The sequence below is a fragment of the Dioscorea cayenensis genome, chromosome 16, assembly GCF_009730915.1.
Source record: "Dioscorea cayenensis subsp. rotundata cultivar TDr96_F1 chromosome 16, TDr96_F1_v2_PseudoChromosome.rev07_lg8_w22 25.fasta, whole genome shotgun sequence".
NCBI classification, from domain to species: Eukaryota; Viridiplantae; Streptophyta; class Magnoliopsida; order Dioscoreales; family Dioscoreaceae; genus Dioscorea; species Dioscorea cayenensis.
Genome location: NC_052486.1, coordinates 20,053,270 through 20,058,910, shown reverse-complemented (window position 1 = coordinate 20,058,910; position 5,641 = coordinate 20,053,270).

The following is a 5,641-nucleotide window of genomic DNA, read 5'->3' as shown; positions in this document are numbered from 1 at the left end:
TATTAAGGGGAGCGTTGTCACTAGAGGGATACCATCCATGTCACGGTAGAGGAACAAGTGGCATTGTTCTTACACATAGTCGGGCACCATGCAAAAGAATAGGCAATAAAAATTGATTTTGTTAGATCTAGTGTAACGGTGAGCGATATTTTAATGATGTCCTCCAAGTTATTTAGCAGCATCCGACATTTATTTGTAAAACAACGGGCACATCAATAAACCCTGATATAGAATTCAACCCAAATTTTTATCCTTTTTTCAAGGTGTGATGTATTTCTATTCCATTAAATTCAAGTTAGTGGGCATGTTTTCCCCGATCAACCTAATAAAGTTTTAGCTTCCAGGATTGCATTGGATTTGTTGATGGCACCTCATATAGACGCTAAGAGTAAGTGTAGATCTAATGAGTAAATTCTCAGGCCGCAAGGCATCACACACAAATGTTCTTGGCGCAGTGTGATTTGGATCTAAAATTTACATACGTTCTTGCTGGCTGGGAAGGTTTGGCAAACGACTACTTAGTTTTGAAAGATGCATTCTCACAACCACCACCATATGGATTGCATATACCTCCAGGTTTAATGATATAACACATGCTATATTTTTCTCATAATTATTTTTTTTGTAAAGTGAATTCAATATCTTTAATATTTAATGCTAGGAAAATACTACCTTGTTGATGCCGGGTATACAACAACACATGGTTTCATATCTCCGTACCAAAACGTTAGATATCATTTACGAGAACAAGCAGGCCGTAGACCCCAAAATGCGAAGGAGTTATTCAATCTTTAGCATTTTCAACTTAGAACAAGAATAGAAAGAGCGTTCGGGATTTTAAAGAATCGATTTAGGATTTTAGACTCAAGGTCATTCTATCCTTTCAAAACACAAGTAGACATTGTTTTTGGTTGTTGTGTGCTATATAATTTTGTAAGGGAGGTTGATCTGGATGACATTGTCACACAAGAACATATTAGAGATGAAGATGAAATACTCACACACGAGAGACCTAACTTATTAGGAGAACGACGTGAGCCACAAGCTCAATGGATGGAACACTGCTGAGAAAAATTAAAAGATGACATGTGGCATGACTATGTATCATGATCTTGCCTCGAGGCATCATTATGAAAACTCTTATTTGGATGTATCTTTTACATTTGTTTTGGGATAATAAAACTTCATGTGTGTGTTAAATGGTTTGCTTACTCATTACTTGGTGGATGTATTTTTAACATTTGTTTTGTTTGAGGTTGTAGTAAATTTTTGGGATAGTGAAACTTCATGTGTAAAGTTAAAATGGTTTGCTTTACTCATTACTTGGTGGATGTATTTTTAACATTTGTTTTGTTTCGTGTTGTAGTAAATTTTTGGGATAGTGAAACTTCATGTTTGTATTAAATGGTTTGCTTATTCATTACTTGTATAATGGATTTTTTCCTTAGTTTGATAATAATGTCTATTTCCGTTATTATTATAGGATGACCAATACTAAAGGTGCACAGGGTGATAAGCGAAAAGGAACGCCAAACAAAAGATGGACAAAAGAAATGGATAATGTCTTGATACCATTACTTGCAGACATGGCAAGAAGTGGCTTAAAAGTTGACAAATCCTTCAAACGCCAGGCATTTGTAGAAGCAGCTAATGTTGTGAATAGTAGGTTCCCTGCCGCTTGCATGGATGCCAATAATGTGGAGAATCACATGCGCACTTTAAAACAAAAATATCAAGACATTAAAAAACTTATGAACCTCAGTGGTGTTGGATGGAATGACACAAAGAAGAAGTTGGTGCTAGAAGATGAGACCTATCGTACATATATGGAGGTATACTTATTTTGTTTATTTATTATGTTTGATATGATTATTAATACTATTTTTTACTTCATTATCTTTCATTTTACACATGGACAACCAAAAGCCAAGGAGTATTCAAACAAGCCTATGCCCTTTTATGATGAGCTACATTTGGTTGCTAAAGATGATCACGCTACTGCCGATTATACACAGACCATCTTTGACCAATTTGGTGCCACGGTGGGTGAGGATGAGAGTGCACCTCCACCTAATACACCATTAGACGGTGAATCTATGGGTACAGGAAATCAAAGACATGAAGCACTAAGGTCTTCTACGAATAAGACCACTGATAGGGCTACCCGTAGAACAAGGACCAATGGTGAAAATTGTCACTCCTCGACCTTAGTCGGGCACGTGGCAATCGCCATGACAACAAGGAGTGGACCCTACAGCGTCTCACCTCCTAGTCATCGTAAAGCTCAAAATAAACTTGTTAACGCAACTTACTAAACAAGAAGACAAACTCCACTACATAACCAGTTAAGGTTCCAAATACAACCAAAAAATACAAATACATGAACAGTACACAAAACTCAAGTCTAGTGGATCCATAAAGTTTACATACACACTGCACACTAACCTAAACAAGGGGAAAAGATAAGTAGTCTATTACTTGCCCAGCACAACTCAGTCCAATATCGCAGTCCGAGAGAGAAGAAAAGAGAATGATGAGTAATAGATGTTACCCAGTGAGTGGTGACAGCATAGATATAACAGAGTAGTACAACATTTCAAATAGTAATTACCATAATAATAATAACATATAAAAGGATTTTCAAGTATTCAACAAATTAATAGACCACACCTCTTGACCAGGGTAAACTTAGGATTAACTATGCCGCCTCCAATTAGGCCGGAACATGGAACCCCACATTGCAGTGTCGGACTAAAGTCCGCAGTCACCATCAAAATTCAAATGCCATACTACAATTCTTTCCAATTCCAACTCGAGGAATCAAGCATATGATATTTAAATAAGGAAATATACATCAAACCATATTCCATTTGCATGTAAATACATATACACATAAACATGTTTCTTCCAAAATAAACATGTATAAGCGCACCAAAATCATTTCTGTCAAATACCTCCATGCTCAAAATATCTATATATATATATATATATATATCAAATGAAATATGATTTATCATCAAATTTATGATATAAAACATATAAAAAAATACTATAATACTCTTATTACATCTATGCAATTAACAATTAAACCACTCATAAAACCAGACGTCTCGCCTCGAGACGCACTTACGGATTGGCGATTTCTTTCCCCTTGGAGGATCCTTCACCACCTAGAATCAAGCAGAACATGTAACTCTAGGGTTAGGGGAAAATAACGTCATTTTGGACCCAAACGACCTCAAACCTAAGTAAAACTAGTTCCAATGGATTCAAAATAAGAAGGGCTTCGATTTGGACCAAAGAAATATTAAAAAAAAAAAGCCAAAGTTTTTCTGTCGTGCAAGTAACTCCGAGTTTACTACAAGAACCAGAATTTGCTACAAGAAACCACTTTTGTTCAATGGTTTCTTGCCGATTTACAACACCAAATCATGAAATTTTTTTATAAACATACATACACACAAACAAATAACCATGACACTGGCTTTGATTTGAGCCTAAAAACAACTCAAACCAAGGTGTATTTCTAGGGTTTCAAAGATTTTCAAAAATGATTAAATATGAAGAAAATACAAAGAAAAAAACCTTAGATCAAAGACTTACCAAGCTCAAGAGAATGAGAGGAAGAGAGTAGGAGCGTTGATTCGCTGAAAAAACTCAATGACGAATTTTTTTTTTAAAATTGTGTGTTCGGTGGAATAGAAGAAAGAAAAGAAGAAGAAGAATAAGAAGAAGAAGAAGAAGAAGAAGAAGAAAGAATGAGAGAAAGGAAGGAAGCCACGTTGGCTTCTTATCCTCTCATTCAAGTTTTCAATTTTTTTTTGAAATAAAGAAAATTACCAGAATGCCCTTAATAATAGAAAATAGAAAGAAGAGTCCAAAAGACTATTTTGCCCCTGGTATTCAGCTAGTTTTCACACACAACCTACTGTGCAAATATGCAAGGATGTCACTAGTGCTAAATGACCAATTTACCCCTAATGCATGCACAAAAATATAAAAAGAGGCCTGAGGTCGAAAATCAGGACAGGGTATCTCAAAAATGGTTCAGGAGAAAACATTAAAGAAAAGATAGGTGAGTTGGTGGCATCAATAGATAGGACTAGAAAAAGGACATGGAAAGAAAAACTTACCGATGTATTGTGGGACATGGAAGGTTATAGTGATGATGACATGGAAATGGTCTACAATTAGTTAATCGACAACAAAAAAAGAAGCCGACAATTTCTACTTGAGAAAGTCATCTCTCAGGAAAAGATGGATAGATAATTTTATTGCTTCCATGAGAAACTCTAGCCCTTGAGGAGATCATCACATTAGGTATGTATTTTTGGTTTCTAGTCATACAACAAAAATTGTTTTATTTAAAACCTAAATACTTAATGAGTTCTTTGTTGTCTTTGTCATGAATGCATAGGTTGTTCTTTGGAGTGGTGGATGGCATAAGTTGTTCTTTGGAGCGGTGGATGGCAAACTTTTTTGTTGAAGGAAGTGAATCTTGAATGAGACAATTACTATTTTGTTTTATATTTGTATGAATATTGTATGGATTTTATATTTGACATGCATTGTTATGTTTTTTTGTATGGATTTGGATTATGTACTTGTGAACTCAAAATATTTCATTTGTTGTTGGTTGCATATTTTTGTGTATGGAATCATGCTTATATTATATTTTTTTGTTTGGTTGTCAAATTTCATGTGTTGTTTCAGGATTGTTTTCTCCATTATAATTATTTTTATATTTGAAAATTTCATTACTTAGTTAAGCATTATAAAATATTATTTGTGATATGGTATATGTAGGTAGAAATTCATCCTTTGTGGCAACAAAAGAAGTTGATGAAGTCTTGCAAGGAGAAGGGGATTGTGATCATTGTCTACTCTTGAAGGATATGGGCATGTTTGGGGAAACAATGATTAATTAAAATATGTCAGTCATGTTTATTTAAAAGAAATAAATTCATATTAAAGTAAATAAAATTAAAATATTTACACAAGAAAGAACATTATTAAAATTTAATAAATAATGTTAAACATCAAAATATATGAACGTATATAATTATTTAAACTTGTGGGTTTAAAAATTAAAATAAAATATAAAACATAAAAATTCATTTAAGTTTAAAAATATTTGATTTTGTAAAAATATAAAGTTTTAGTGATTTTAATTATAAATTTATTATAATATTTTTATTTTTATATACTTCCCTCACTTTCGTTGAAATGAACATATTGTAGAAGTCATTGCGGAAGTGACATCACTTACACCGAAATAAACACAGGAAGTGAGAAACTTGGTACTTCATGGAAGTGGAACTTTCTGTAAAATGAACACAGGAAGTGATAGAAGTCATATCACTTCCACCACTTCAGGGAAGTGGCACTTCTCCCACTTCCTGACTTCCCTCCACTTACGGCTAAATGAACGCCCCAAGGAAGGTTAGTTAACTTTTATATTTGGATTGGAGATAAAGGAAAGTAAGGGTTTGTGCTAATATATTATCAAAATATCTTTCATGTCTATTGTTCTTTCAATGTCGGTTATCCTAAAGTAAAAAAACATAAAATAATATTACCAAAATAAAATGCTTACCCTTTGAGATATAGACTCAATAATAAAGAATATTACTTGTTTAAT